This window comes from Mustela putorius, unplaced genomic scaffold (genome assembly GCF_011764305.1).
Source record: "Mustela putorius furo isolate JIRA1106 unplaced genomic scaffold, ASM1176430v1.1 tig00003858_pilon_pilon_pilon, whole genome shotgun sequence".
In the NCBI taxonomy this organism is placed as follows: Eukaryota; Metazoa; Chordata; class Mammalia; order Carnivora; family Mustelidae; genus Mustela; species Mustela putorius.
This window is the reverse complement of record NW_025422010.1, coordinates 19052011-19068249: the sequence shown is the minus strand read 5'-3', so window position 1 is coordinate 19068249 and position 16239 is coordinate 19052011. Positions and strand designations below refer to the sequence as shown.

The following is a 16239-nucleotide window of genomic DNA, read 5'->3' as shown; positions in this document are numbered from 1 at the left end:
ACCACCTTTAGTACCTCAGCCTCTGCTGGGGAGGAGGGAATTAGAGGTGCTTGTCTTGAAGGGAAGATGTGAGCTGAAGGGATAGGAGAGGGAAGCAGCAAAACTATCTCCACTATGGATGCACTTTATTTTTCAAGATTTTATTTATTTATTTGACAGAGAGAGATACAGCGAGAGAGGGAACACAAACAGGGGGAGTGGGAGATGGAGAAGCAGGCTCCCCACTGAGCAGGGAGCCCAAGCCCAGTGCTCCATGCAATCTGGGCCCTCTCTAATAACCACCACTTGGTTCCCCCAACCTCCCACCCCTCGCCCCTTTAAAGCCCTCATGTTGATTTTCAGAGTCCTTAGTCTCTCATTTTTCACCTCCCCTTCCAATGTATTTAATTTACATTTTTAATTCTAAAAATGATCCCAGAACCCTGGGATCATGACCTGAGCTGAAGGCAGAGGCTCAATGACTGAGCCACGAAGGCATCGCCCCCCTACTTTTTTTTTTCCTTAAAGATTTTATTTATCTAAAGCTGCACTTTAGAACTGTCTTAGGAGAGGTTTTGCAAATGCTCAGAATCTTGGGGTTGGGACTCAGGTCTGAAGCTCACTAGGTGACCCCTGTGTACAGCCAGGGTTGAGATCATGGCTGTAAGAGGGAGGTGGCTGAGCCCAGGCAGGAACTGAGTGTTCAGGAAGGGTTTGTTGAATAGAATGGGGAAGTAGATTATTTATTTAGATTATAGGTAAATTTCTTGCTACATCTGCTTTCTTTAATACTGGCTTTCGATAGATGTGGTTTGAAAGTAATTTGTATTATTAAAAAGTAATTTCAGGTAAATTTTCCTTTCTTTTCTTTTTCTTTTTCCATTGTGATTGAGGGAACATTTACCCTGCCCGCCCCATCATACACCCCAGCGTATCATTATGAACAGACACTGAGGACAAGCATGAAATAAAGAAAACACTTCAGGAAACCACAGAGAGGTCTGGCTGGCAGGGAGCAGCCTTGGCCTGCTGAGTCCTCACAGCTTGCTAACCAGTTGGCTTTCTGGAGCCATCAAACTAAGGCAGTGCCTGGAGCTTCTAGTAAGGTGCAGATTCGGACAGAGGTAAGTGTCTAATGACTTTTAATTCACTTCCCTACACGAACTTACGACAAAACAGAGGACCTGTTTTCCGTATCATCACATCTTTCTGGTATGCTAAACTTCATCCAAATTCAAGGAGCACACCCTGGTGAGGTTTACACTTTTTTTTTTTTTTTTTTTTTTAGTAATTTACTGCTTCCTTCTCCTGCAAGTCTAGTAAACCAAACAACAATGGACTGGGGGGAGAGAAGCAATTGTTCCCATCTTTAAAATAAGAAACAACATGCTTTGGCATACAGCAGCGCTAACTCGGTTCTGTAAACATCAGCAGTCCCGCACAGACAGCTGCTGATGGCGCCCCCCACCCGGGGAAATGTGCACACAGTGCAGACATACACACTGGGCCCAGGCAGCAACAATGGAGAATAGGACCTGAGGTCTTTTCCCAGGTTTTATCTTTGGCAGGCATCAATGTCGAATGTAGTAAGTCAGCTACTAACTTCTCCCAGAAAGAGTCTGGCTTCCTCTGTTTGTATGGAATTTCCTCCAAGTGTGTGGCTGGAGAGACCCAAGTTCCCAAAGAACAAGAGTGTGGGACGGCATTAATGTCACCTGTCTTTCCTTGTCTGCTCTGTTCTTGGGGAATAACTCACTTCAAGCAACACAAAGCAATGCTAAACAACTTGAGAGCAATGGCTTTTGATTCTCAAAGACTTTTTCACGTAAAGGTCTACTTATATATTATTTTAAAAGGACAGGAAAAAGTACAAGCCTTACCGGTTCCCTCCAAGCCAAGTTGAATACTCCACCATGAGTCAGTTGTATTGGAAATGGTCATGAAAGATTTTAAGATGCATAGTGTCACTGTTGTTTGTGGAGGCTTGAACATAGACTTTTGCGGGCCATCAAAAACTAGAAAGGAGCTTTTGTTTCACAAACTTTTATTTGAAAATATTACTTCAGTCTTATGAAAACCATGAATAGCTATTGGAAGCAATAGATGATCGAAGCACAGCTTCATAGATCTTCTAGTCAGGAGATACTTGAAAGATCATCTAGTCCAGTGATCTGAGCCCTAGAATGCATCAGATTACGTGGGACGGCTTGTTAAAGCACAGACTGCAGGACCCACTTCAGAGTTTCTGATATGGTAGGTTTTTTGTTGGGGCCCAAGAACCTAGATTTTTAACAAATTCTCAGATGATGTTGATGCTGTTGGTCTGGGGATCACACTTGGATCACTTCTGATCCGGTCCAGTGTCCAGGTCATTTTCTAGTTGAACCAAATGAGTCTTGAAGAAGTCAAGTAAGTGTTTGGCTCTCCTGTTAGGCCCTATCCCTGTCCAGGATAAACTCCTCCACTTGAGCACACATTATTACCTTCTCTCAAAGACATTTTAATGATTGTCCCTTCTCTTAGCATCAACATCTCCTGCATTAACTCTCTAGTTAGTTATGTTAGTCAGCATAGAAACATTCTGTAATAGTGTCCATCTTAAAAACACCACTCCCAGGGCTCACATCCCGGTCCAGCTAAGCTCTATAGAAAATCTCCTCAGAGGGGCTGTCTATGGTCATTGTCCTTATTCTCTTTTCCCATTCTCTCTTGAACTCACTCAAAGCTGGCTCTCATCAGATCACCTTATTGAAACAGCTCTTCTCAAGACATCAGCAACCTTCATATCGCCAAATATAATGGTTGGTTCTTGGGTCTTGGTTGGCTGGTCTCATTATCGGCCGTGATCATTCTGACCTTGAATTCCCTTTTTTGTTTTGGAACACTCTCCCCTGATCTCCTTTTAGCTCACTAGCCACTCCCTCTTAACCTTCTTTATCAATTCTTACTCCTTTCTCTTTCTTCTAATCACTGGAGTTCCCCAGGGCTCACTCTGTCTTTAGAACTTTTCTTTATCTACACTCACTCCTGAGGTGATCTCGTCCTAGAATATAGTTTATTCAGTCATAATTCACAAATTTATGTCTGCAGCCTGGACCTCTCTCGTAAATTATAGACAGTCTTCACTTTGCGTAGTGTGGGACCATAACAGTGACCATGCAAGCTGAAACTGTGCAATGTGTTCTTAATAATGAGTAGTAAAAATTATGACTTTGGGGGGAAACTTCAAAATTTTATAAAAAATTAAAAGCTCTTAATATTGGTTATAAATGTATAGGGAAGTGAAAAAATAAGGATTTATATTTAGAAAGCAAGATTTAGTACATTAATTTAAAGCATTAGAAATATGAGAAATCATATTATTTTTTAAAAGATTTTATTTACTTATTTGACAGACAGAGATCACAAGTAAGCAGAGAGGCAGGCAGAGAGAGAGGGGGAGACAGGCTTCCCGCTGAGCAGAGAGCCCAATGAGGGGCTCGATCCCAGGACCCTGGGATCATGACCTGAGGTGAAGGCAGAGGCTTTAACCCACTGAGCCACCCAGGTATCCTGAGAAATCATGTTTTAATTCTAAGATACTTATCAAGAGTAACTGAACCATGCTTGCCTTCTTCTTATTGTATTACATAATATGGAACAAGCATCTTTTCTATGCCTTGGTGAATTATCACAGTCCTTTCCAAGTTTGGATTATCTTCTAATATTTTGGTTCTTGTACTTTCCATGCATGGCATATATCCAAGAGATTCTCTAATGTGAATTGTTTTACTAGTATCACCCTCTCTGGGACATGTTCATCTTTTTTGTTACAGCCACCTTCTTCGTTCGTGTTGGTCAGCTTGCCTTTGCCAGGCATGCATGGCCATAGGAGTAGAGTCTGGAATGGAAGCCGGGTCAACATTCCCTGGCCAGCGATTGCTTCTATACCTCCACTTATGTTTGATTCCTATTTCACTTTCAGTATTACCATTTTTTTCTTTGCTACACTTTCATCTTTGCTGGTCAGTTTCCTCTTTCGAGTGCTCATTTTGGTGGGATGTCATGTGGATTTATCATTGGGAGACAAAGAGGCAATACAAGGACACATTTTGCTATCTGTGTGGGAACTGAATAAGAGATGCACGGTGACTAGTCACAGACAGACTCTGGAAAAAGTGACATGACTGGTCACTGATCATGATGTATATTTGTTACACACCCGGTGATTTGTAGGCCGAGGAGGCGGAGGCATTGTTCATTCTGCAGTTGCTCACAGTTAATATACTGAGGTCACTAGAATTTGGACCACACTGTCAGAGGACTGGTATTATTTAATGGAATCATGGTAACTGAAATGTGAGCGTAACTTTAGAGTGGTGCAGAGACAGGACTGCCTGCCTTCAACTGTCTACTTGGACATACCCTCTTGTTTAATAAATATCTTATACTTAACATGCCATAAATGGAACTTTTAATTTTCTCCAGCCATAAGCTTGCAATCCTCCTTTCTTGTTAAATGACAGACTCCGTTCTTCTAGTTGTTTAGGTCAAAAAAACTTGGTGCCATTGCTGATTCTTCACTTTCTCTTCTACTGCACATCCAACCCAGCATCTGATTTTGTCCACTCTAAGTTCACAGTTTATTAGAATGCTCCTGTTTCTCTGGAGCCCCACTGCTATCACCCTCATACGGCCAGCATCACCCAACTGGCCTCCTCATTTTACCCCAAGGCCATTGCATTCATTCTCCCCCTGCAATCAGAGTGAGCCTTTACCGTGTGACTCCTCCACTCAAAATCCTTCAGTTGTGTTTCAATCAGAGTCAAAGCTGAAGTTCTCTAAGGACGTCCAAGGCCCTATGTTACCTGCCCCCCCCCCCCAAAGGCTGCCTCTCTGACTGCTCTCCTTTCACATTCGCCCACTCACTCTGCTCTAGCTGCCCTGGCCTCCCTGCCCTTCCTTGGGCAGGCCAAGCATCTTTGCCTCAAGGTCTTGGTACACGTTTCACTTGCATCTGGTATATTTCTTCCACGTGTTTCTGTGCAAATATCACATTTTATAACATACTATAGAAAATAGTAATCCCTCTTCTTCCACTCCTTATTTGACAATCCTTTATTCTCTTATATTGTTTTGGATTTTCTTCCCCATAGCTTCTGTCCTATCCAACATGTTACATATTTATTTGTACATTTCCCCTGCAACTAAATTCTGTTTCACAAGGGCAGAGATTTGGTCTTTTTGTTTAGAATTTTAACCCCAGAGCTTAGAACAGTGCCTCAATCATAGTAAGTTCTTAACAGTATTTGTTGAATGAATGAATGATGAACATTGCTGGTTTGAGGCAGTTCTGAAGAACCATTATCTCCAAGTATAGCTTCTGCTAATGCAGACCTGGTGTAGGGTGCTGAGCAAGGCGGTGACTTTACTTTATTCTGAATGCAGATGCAGAATTGTTCTAGAAGTGTAAAATTTTATTGACAACATTTTTATGGAAGATACATTTTGTCTGCAGAACAAGTACATCTTTTCTGGGAACTTTTGGTGGTCTTTTTGCCAACAAACGTTCTGTATTAAATCTGAAAAGTGACTTTTTTTGTGTGTGTGTAAATAAGGTAACATAGTTCCTTATAATTTGACTATTTTTAAAAAAGATTTTAGTATTTATTTGAGATAGAGAGAGCAAGAGCAACTGAGAGAGAGAACACAAGGGGTGGGGAGGGACAGTGGGAGAGGGAGAAACAGGCTCCCCACTGAACGAGGAGCTTGATATCTGGATGTGGAGCTTAACTGTACGACCCTGGGATCATGACCTGAGTCAAAGACAGATGCTTAACATCTTAGCCACCCAGATGTCCCAAATCTGGCTACTTTTGTTTTTATTTTTTTTTCAATGATGGGGAAAATGGAAGCAGATAAAGAGAATAATGCTAAAGACCCTGGAGTTGGTGTAAGAATCATGGTGCAAAGGACCAAAGAGAAAGGAACCAGGTAGGAACCTGGAAATATGGTGTTGGATTAGATTGATCTTCCTTTGGAGGTTATATCAGATGCCTCTCATGTAGACATCCTCTCCTACCCCTCTCTTTATTCCCAGCCACGGCAGGGGTCACAAGATGCATACAGGTGTAACTTTACATCACCATACCTTAGCCTCACATTTATTTCTTACTCTCAGACATGGGGTTTCTCAGCCTACATTAAGTGGGTTGCGTGCAGAAACACACTAGAGCATTCTGGAGCATATATGCAGATGTGTGGGGCAACCTTGATTTGTGGGGGATAGAAACTGGTAGGTAAATATTCCTGTCTTTCATTTCTTGGGTGAACAATTCTGAGGTGCATTCTTCATAGTTTTCTTAGACGGTTTCAGGGGGATCAAGCCTCAATTACCCACAGTGGTGAGGAACTTGATTGATTGGCTTCCTCTCTTCCCTCTTGAACTCTTCCCAGTCTCCCTCTCTGGTTCCTTGGGATCACAGCTCAAAAATAAAGCACCTGTACAAAGACTTTGTCCTAGATTCTGGTTTTGGGGGGAGCCTAGACTAAGCCAGATCAACCAAAAAGCCTTTTTTGAACACTTTTGTTCTAGTTGCTGAGGGGAACCACACTTTATATAAACACATTTATTTATCTGAGATGCTCCTTTTTCTCTCAAGGAATTTCAGTAGTTCTCTTGGCCTGTATAATAAAGATCCAGATCCTTATTATAGCAATTGAAGCAAGGTATGTTACACTTTGACCCTATCTACTTGAACGAGTCTAAACCGGTCTTCTTGTTTTCCCCAAATATGCCATCTGTATTTTTGCCCCTGTGTATGTGAATGTGTGCGTGTTTCCTCCCAAGGATGAACTCAAGTCTCAGATTCTTCTAGAACCTTCCCCAGACATTTAGATTACAACAATCCTGCCTCCTGTTCATGCTTGCCGCCGTCTTGGTTTGGGCCACCCATTTGATACTTATGCCATGCTGCCTTAAATTATTATTTATCTCTTTATTTATATGTTCAGGCTCAACTTTATTATAATCATCTGTGGGAATAGATTGTATCTTACAATCCAATATCTCCAGCAGTACCTCACACAATGCCTTGAACAATAAATGTTACTGATGCTAAGACTGACATTGTGGTGACATGATCTGAATCAGTGTTTATCACAGTGTATTCATGGAGTATTAATAGGTATTATAAGAACAAAAGTTTTCTGTGTTCAATTAATTTGGGAAAACTTGGAGGACTTCTCTGAGTCTCTAAATTAATCAACCTTCACTGCAATTCTCTAAGAAGAAAACAATATATGATTTTCACTAACTTACTTGGCCATGGAAGTTTTTTTCATGAATCATTACTTTAGTCTAATCTTTTGAAATGTGTACTTAAACTATTTCTAAATACATAGTTTGTCTACACTACTTAGAAATCTAGTCAGAGTAGGGGTGGAGGGGATGGATGCAGGTTGCAGAAGGAAACACTATATGGTATGAGAGAGGTTTGCAATATATATGAGAGACAAAATATTTGCATCACAAAAATCACTGTGAACATGTGTCAGGATTTGTCAATGGGGCAAATTGAGTATGTAAGATGATGGGATATATAGAAGAGGCATAATAAAATTTGGATGGGGGCAATCTGGTCTTTGTTTGCACATGTGGCTATGGAGTTCTCTTGCAAATATAAGTTCTCCTGGAAGCTTGCTTTGGTATGATGAAGTGAGAATAGACTAGACTAGACTAGACTAGACTCACCTAATGGACCATTGCTTCATATACCAATCATTTCCTATTTCTAAGGTCCATTCCTCACCCTTCTTCTGCAAACTCCATTTCTCTGGCTCCCTTACTAACACTTTTTAAATGAGTTTGAATTATGAGAGAGTCTGGAAGGAGAATAGAGGGCAGAGGAAGGAGAATTGCGTCTCTCCCTCTTTATTTCTCCCTTTCTCCATTTCTAAGAGTATTTTCCCAGTTTTCAGCAGGGGCTACATCTTCTCTGAGGCTTAAAGTTTCTGTTAACACCTTCTCCAGCCCCACCTTTTTTTAAAGAGAGAGAGAGAGTTGGAGAGGGAGAGAGAGGGAGAGAATGTTAAGCAGGCTCCATGCCCAGTGTGGAGCCCTGTATGGGGCTCAACATGGGACTTGATCTCACAAGATCAGGGCCTGAGCCAAAATAAAGAGTTGGCTGCTTAACTGACTGAGCCATCCAGGCACCCTATAGCCTTCTACCTCTAGATCTGGGAGTGGTTTCCTGTTTTGGTTAATCTCTGGGTTGCTTCACCACTCCTCTTTGTTTTATCAATGCTTCCATCACTTGTGTAACCAATTCCCCATTTTAAATTTTCTTTGCTGAAATACCTGGAATGTTTCTATTTTCTTTATTAGCCTTTGAGGGAAATGCTACATATTTACATGTTGCATCTCTCCCTGACTCTGCAACATTCAGGGAAATGCCTCATGTTTCTTTTTATCTCTTAGTTGTGTCAGACACATAGGAGGTACTCAATATATATGTTTACTGAAAAAAAAATGCATAACCATTTATTTTTACTTTAGATTTCTTTATATTTCTACAAAGTTTTCGAATATATACATCTTATATTTGAATGGCCAGAAAGGAAATTCTTTCTATGGATAAATTGAGCATGGGGGAGAGCCAATTAAGTAAAGCCAGAACTTTTTTTCTCGCAAGGCATTAGAAAGAATAATTTAATTAAGTCAACTCTCCCTAGGGGGAGAAGACTTTATTTTGGTGCTTCTCTTTGTTTCATCTCCCTAAGCCTTAGCATTTGGAGGCCGTTACCTCAAAAATAGGTTAGAAGGAGGAGACACCTCAAGAAAGCAGAGGCTATCCTTATCTTTATATTTCCAAAAATATGGCAGAGCTTCATCTCAGGCGGCTGGGCTCATTTCTTTACTTGTAATTCCTTAGAATGGTATAATTTCAATTTATGCTTAGCAAGTTGATATCTAATCACCTTTTGTTTAACAATCATGGATATTTAGACATATAAAGAGGTAGGAAAATAAAAAAATAGACTGGAAGAACTTTCAAGGGCCCTTGAAATTCATTTGGACTAAGAATAAATTTCAATTTCCTCCTAGTAATTTAGAGGATCTATGGTATATCCTGGCCTACACTGGACTACAGACTGTCCTTAATATGATTATCACTCAAAAGTATAGGAGACTCTGCATTAGTCAGGATTCTCCAGAAAAATAGAACAAATAAGATATATCTATATCTATCTATATCTATATTATCTATATCTATCTATCTGGATATATAGAAGGAGATTTATTATTAGGGATTAGCTCATATGATTATGGAGGATGAGAGGTCAGTGATCTGCCATCTGCAATCTGGAGGTCCTAGAAAGCTGATGATATAGTCTAGTCCAAACCCAAAAGTCTGAGGACCAGGGAAGCAAATAGTGTAGGTTGGATTGTATTTAATGTTTGCTATAGCTCTAGGTGCCAGAGGTGCTTTTGTCTTTGCTATTAACTTCAGGCTTCCGTAAGTATTCTTTCTTAGACAGATTCTCTGTCTTGTGGTTCTTTAGCTATAGGTCACTGTTATACTGAGTCCTTTGGGTGGCAGTAATGGGAGTAAAATGTCTATATTTAAATTAAATTAAATCTAAATTCTATATCTTACTACTAAACCCCAGTCTTTTCTTGGGCTTGTGTATCTGGGCTTTGCAGGTCTGTCTTAACTATTCCCTTTCTCCCTTAGGTGAGACAGGAAGGCCAGAGGAGGTTTTTATGAAAATCAAGTTTAAGGAAAAACTGTTTGAACCCCAATTTTATATTGTCTGCTCTTAAAAGCAGTGATGGAACCACAGGTGTTGAAAAGAGTGAGAAGAACAAGACTTTCAGGAGATCTTACTCTGAAGAAAGGTTGGAGATGCTAGGATTGCCCCAAACAGAATTTTGGAGCAAGAGTGTGGTGGTTGGGGTGATATGTGGGGATGTTAACTGGTTCATGTTTCCTCATTGGGTTAAAGGAATGAACAGGAAAGTCTTGGATTGGAGATGAAATGCAGATGACACTAGGGGAAGGCTCAGATGATTCAAGGACTGGGACAGAATGGATGAATCAACTAGACAGAAACCATAAGTCGTATAAATCGTGGTCCATGAACTAAGCTACATCAAGGTCCTGTGAGGGATCATGTGCATCAACTGTAAGAGTAATTGGTGTGTGTGTGACCAGTGGGAACCAGCCCAGTGGAGTGTATCAAGCTTAGGTATTACAGATCCACCCTGCTGTTTTGGTAGTTTTGCCACTTGACATGCAGTGTGACCAGGATGTAACTGAGAACTTTTCCCAAGAACAGAGCATATCAGATATTTAATGTTATCTGAAGCATTTCATGATCCCAGATTAGCAACTAATAGGCCCAATTGGCACCTTCAGTTTAGCTATGAGCCTTATTCTGTTCTACCCTAACTTACTATACCTCTTTCTTCCCTTTTGAATGACCCAAATGTGATATTATTTTTATTAATAACCAGCCCAGTTTGGTCAAGGTCAAGAGCAGGAAAAATATGGTTCCATGGCTTTTCAAGTAGTTTGTTTTTTATAATGGAAAAATTCTGCTTCACTCCATTGTTTTAGAGTTATCTTGGAGGTGCAGGACACTCCTAAGATGTATTTACATTTTAGTAAGGTAGTTTTTCTCTTTAGAAAGGAACAGATTATACTGTGGTGAAGAAACCACATGACGATGGGAGAACAGAGTAAAGTATATGGGAAAGGCCAGTTATCCTGGGATAAAAGGACATGATATATAAGGGAACTGAAACAAAATAAAGCAAAACAATACACTTTCTTGTTCTTTGGGGTGGTGTAAGCGGTTAAGTGGTCATGGACACAACTTCTTCAGAGTCTTGTGTTTGAGCTTTACTTGAGATTTGTTTTATTACATGGCTTTGGAGTAAGATACGACTATTTATTCAAAACATTAAGTACCTACTATGTGTCAGACACTGTTCTAGGCACTAAGCATATAGCAATGAAGAAAACACACAACAGAAAGTCCCTGGTTAGGAGGATTCTACATCTGGTAGATGGGAGGAAAAGCAACAATAAATAAGTTAAAATAAATAGCATATTGAATGATGGTATGTGCTATGGGAAAAATTAAATAAGAAAAGAGAAGAGTGTGCTGGGATGGGGTTCTTTTGTTGTTGTTGTTGTTATTTGCAATTGCAAGTTGGTTAGGGAAGCTTTCTGTGATTAGGTGATGTTTGAGCAAAGACCTGAGGGCTGTGTGGGAGTGAGCCATGTAGCTCCACAGAGGGAGAGCATTGCAAACAGAGGGTATAGTTGGTATAAAATTTCCAAGTCAGGAGCATTCCTTGAATGTCAGGGAAACAGAAAGCAGATCTGTGACTGGAGAGACATTAGAGAAAGAGCAGAAAGACATGAAATCAGAAAAGCTTTAGGTGTCAGGTCATGGAAGACCTTGTAAGTCATTATACGGACTGTCTTTTACTTTAAGTGAGATGGAAGCTATTAGAGAATTTTGAGCAAAGGGGTGACATGAGATGACATATTTTAAAGACTCACTCTGCAGTGTTATGGGTGCACTTTAGAGGTACAATGGAGGAAGCTAGTGGTGGCTTCCAGGAAGGAATCATGCCTGGGGGGTGGAGAGTGGAGGTGGTGAAGGGTTCACATTCAGATATACTTCAGCGACAGATCCGACAGAATTTCCTGACTAAAAGGATGTGGAATGTGAGAGGAAAGAGGAGTTGATGATGACTCCCAAGTTTTTAGTAGGAGCAACTTGAAGGAAAAAGTTGTATTTCTTGAGGTGGGGAAGTGAGATCACAACAGATGTGGAGGAATGATCATGAGCTTGATTTAAACTCCAAATGTTAGGGTGTTGGGCTGTTGAAGAAGAACCAGCAAAAGACAATGGAAAGGAGAAGCCAGGGGGATAGCAGAATAATGGAGAGAATGCGGTGTCCCCAAAAGATCAAGAAGGTGTTTCAAGGAGGAGGGATTGATCAACTGTGTCACCTGTTCAGATAATTCAAGTAAAATGAAGACAGGGAAAAGACCTGTGGATTTAGCCATGGAGAATATGTGCACCTCTGGCAATCCCAGTGCCCATGATCACATAAGCTAATTCTTTAAGCAAGAAAAGAAAAAATAAGATGCATATAATTCCAGATTAAGAAAGGAGGAAAGGGGGTCATTGTCCAAAATTGAAGTCTACTTGGTAAGTTATCTGTACAGTATAGGTGTGACTTTAGCCCTTTCTTATCTCCATGCTTAACCACAGCTCATTAATTATGGTTGAGTTTGCTAGTGAATTCAGGGATAGGGTCCGTGCCTTCAGCATGTAACCTTGAACCTGTGCCCAAAATGACTCAAATTTTCTCATGATGAAAACAAACATAATGGTCACCACTAAACTAAAATATCAAACTAAACTAAAATATCAAAGCCTGGGAATTACTGGCCTGAGGGAACAGTGTTGGTACTGGATTTTTTTTTTTTTTTCAAAGGAAAACCACATTTCAGAACTATCTTTACATCTGTGGAAGTGAAAATTCTTAAAAATAGAGAAAAAGAAAAACTGCCAATCCAAATACAAAGGCTAGATCAGGTGGCTTTTGCATAATTATAAAGCTCTGTTAAAGTTGGTGAGGTTCTGATAAGAATAGACGGACGTTCCTTACTAGCATAATCATCAGCTGTCATTTGAAATTCAGGAAACCTTGTGCAGTAAGTGAATAAATGAAATGAATCAAGGAATAAGATCCCTTAGTTGCCTTTTAGGAGCTTTCTCTGACTAATCTAACCACTTACTAATCATTATTTCTTGTTTCTTTGGCCCTACCAACTCAACTCTAAATTACTTGAGGATGATATTACAATATTTATTTCTCTATATTTCTTATCACACTTAGTTCAGTATTAGAGCTATTACTTAATACATTAGTCAGGGTTTTCCAGAGAAACAAAACTAATAGGATACATGTGTATTTAAAAGGAGACTTATTTTAGGAAATGGTTCACACGGATGTTGAGAAGCTATTTTAAGCCTGGAGAAGAGGAAATTTGGAGGTATGCTTTAGTCTGAGTCCAAAGACCCAAGAACCAGGAGAATCAATGTCTGAGCAGGAAAAGATGGCGGTCTCAGCTCACACAGAGAACAAATTCATCCTTGCTCTACCTTTTGTTCTGTTTAGGCTCTCGGGGGTTGGGAGATGCCAACTCAGATTGATAAGGGCATCTTCTTTACTCAGTCTACCCATTCAAATGCTAACCTCTTCTGGAAATACCCTCAGACACTTCCAGAAATAATTGATTATGAGCTATATAGGTGTCCTTTAGCCAAGTGAAGTGACACATAAAATACAGGCCGCACTTAGGTAACCATATTTCAAAAAAGCAAAACCACAAAAAATAAACAAAGTCCTATTACCTCCCTAATAATGAAAACTAATAGGTTGGAAAGCCTTCTGGGTAAATTATTTCACCACATCTCAAGCTTAAGTGGCTTAAATTTTTTTTTTTTAAACAGTTTAAAAAAACCCCTCAAACTTCTCATTAGTGACACTTACCCTTAACTAAAAAAATACAAGGAGAGAAAATAGCATCTTAGTATCTTTAGTGGAGAAATTAAGGCAAAGAAGGATATCTAGTGTGTGGTAGTAGAATTAAGAAACCCTCAACTCTTAACTCCCTTCCTTTGCTGACAATGCACCAGACTAAACCACACTTATGCCCACTTCCCTTCAGAACTTTCTTACTCTTTCTGTCATGTTTTTGACTTTTTGGAAACTCATCTCTTCTACGCGCCTCATTCTTTTAGACTAGCATTTTTCAGAGTATGCCCCTTAGATTCCTCTGAAGATGCTCTCCCTTTATAATAAAGTTTGGGAAACACTTTTGGTTTATCTGGGGCTCTGTCTTTATTTCCTTTCCCACCAAGCCTGGATTTCACTGATAATCATAATAATAATGTCCTCAATTCCTTTTATTCCCTGCATATTCCATCCCATCAATCTCTCACTCTGTGTGAATCCTTCCAGCATCTATGTTCTGTTCTCTGTCTTAGGAATCAGCTGGAGAAAACTGTATGGCCAGTCAGATGGGCATTAATACAAACTCCAGCAAGGCATTCCATAATGTTCAGAAACCTTCTGACTCGTCGTTGGTCAGCGTGTTTTCTTTTTCCCCATAGCAGCTATTTTAAAATGTACTACTTTCTTTAGGAGTTCTATCCCTTTTCATTCTTAGCCAGTAATGTGTTCATAGTCTTTTCCTCTTCCAAGAGAAAATAGAGACCATCATCAGAAAGGCATTCTCTCAGGTCTCTTCCTGTCTCCCTTAAAAGTTGCCTGGGGCAGATCTTATCCTCTTACAGGAAGAGGTATCTCCCTTATTTTAAGGCAATTCTTTGCTTCTTTCCCGAGTCTCATTCCTTCCCCCTTTTGTATCTGTCTTTTCTCTCTTCTACTAGCTGTTTCTCCCCAAATGTAAAAATGTTCACAACTTAAGAAAAAACTTCCCTCACTTTCACTATCTCTTTCTTTCCTGTCACCACCTTGTTTTATCAATTCCCTTTGATTTCTTAATCCGTCATAATATGGTTTTTACCTCCAGTGAAATTCTTCTTTTTTTCCTGAAAACTCCCAAATAACCTCAAAAATGAAAGTCATGTAATTTAAACACTTAAAAACATAAAATAGGAAATGATTGTTTCTCTTTCTGTTCATCTAATACCCCAGAAATGGATTGACTATATTAGAATATTGGCCCTTTGTCTCTTTCTTTTACTCTGTTTTTACATTGTTTATGGCCTAATTTTCTGTAGAGAATCTTCTGATTTTCATGTGGTCAATAATATGTTTTTCCCCTAATGGCTTCTGAGTTTTTTTTTTCTTATTTATCTGAAGGTTATAAAAATGTTTTACTATTTAAAATATGTTTACATAATTTTTTCTTGTTTACTCTTTTATGTCTGAAATTTATTTTAGTATTTAACATTGTTTCCTTTCCTTGGATAGACACTTGCCCCAACTTTAATTTTTATTAAAGAATACATCTTTTCCCACTGCATTGATGTGCTATTTTTATTAAATGTTAAATTTCTGAATATACTTTAATTTGTTCTGTAGTTTGTTTTACTGACCTACTTTTCTGTGCTGTTTTATACCATGATTATTTGTTTATATAAGCTGTATCGTAAATTCTAAACTTAGAGGTGAGCCCCTTCATTGTTATTTTTTTCATAATTTTCTCTTACACATTTATTCTTCTGGGTGATTTTGAGAATTATTTTATCTAGTCCCAACTTCTACCCAAATCATCACGCCAAAAACAAAATAGTGCTTTGGGATTCTAATTGATATTACATTAAATTTATACAATGGCTTGAGAATGATAGACTTTTCGTTTTCAGTATGAGAGTTATAGGGGCACATGGGTGTCTCAGTCAGTTAAGTGGCTGCCTTCGGCTCAGGTCATGACCCCAGGGTCCTGGGATTGAGGCCTGCATCAGGCTCCTTGTTCTATAGAGAGCCTGCTTTTCCCTCTCCCTCTCCCTCTGCCTGCTGCTTCCCCTGCGTATATTCTCTCCCTCTTTGTCAAGTAAGTAAATAAAATCTTAAAAAAAATGAGAGTTATAATGTGTTTCTTCATTATTCCATATTTTCAACAAGTTTTTAAAAATTTATTATCTTATGAATGATTCTTTTTTTTATTTTTAAAATTTTTAATAAACATATAATGTGTTTTTATCCCCAGGGGTACAGGTCTGTGAATCGCCAGTTTTACAACATTTCACAGCACTCATCATAGCACATACCTTCCCCAATGTCCATATCCCCACCACCCTCTCCCATCCCCACTCCCCCCCCAGCAACCCTCAGTCTGTTTTTTGATTGAGTCTTTTATGGTTTGTCTCCCTCTCGATCCCATCTTCTTTCATTTTTTCTTTTCCTACCACCCAAACCCCCTATGTTGCATCTCCACTTCTTCATATCAGGGAGATCATATGATAGTTGTCTTTCTCTGACTTACTCACTTCGCTAAGCATAATACCCTCTAGTTCCATTCACGTCATTGCAAATGGCAAGATTTCATTTCTTTTGATGGCTGCATAATATTCTTTTGTATATATATATCACATCTTCTTTATCCATTCATCTGTTGATGGACATCTAGGTTCTTTCCATAGTTTGGCTATTGTGGACATTGCTGCCATAAACATTTGGGTGCACGTGCCCCTTCGGAGCACCACGTTTATATCTTT

The 16239-nt window shown here is 39.4% G+C and overlaps 1 long non-coding RNA gene across 1 annotated transcript in view; it reads left to right on the top strand.

The window, feature by feature from the left end:
- Positions 1–796: 796 nt before the first annotated feature.
- LOC101675262 overlaps positions 797–16239 on the top strand; it is a 191620-nt gene continuing 176177 nt past the window's right edge. The window contains exon 1 of the long non-coding RNA XR_198742.3: positions 797–1103. This is a non-coding gene — a long non-coding RNA (uncharacterized LOC101675262). The remainder of the gene's footprint in view (positions 1104–16239) is intronic.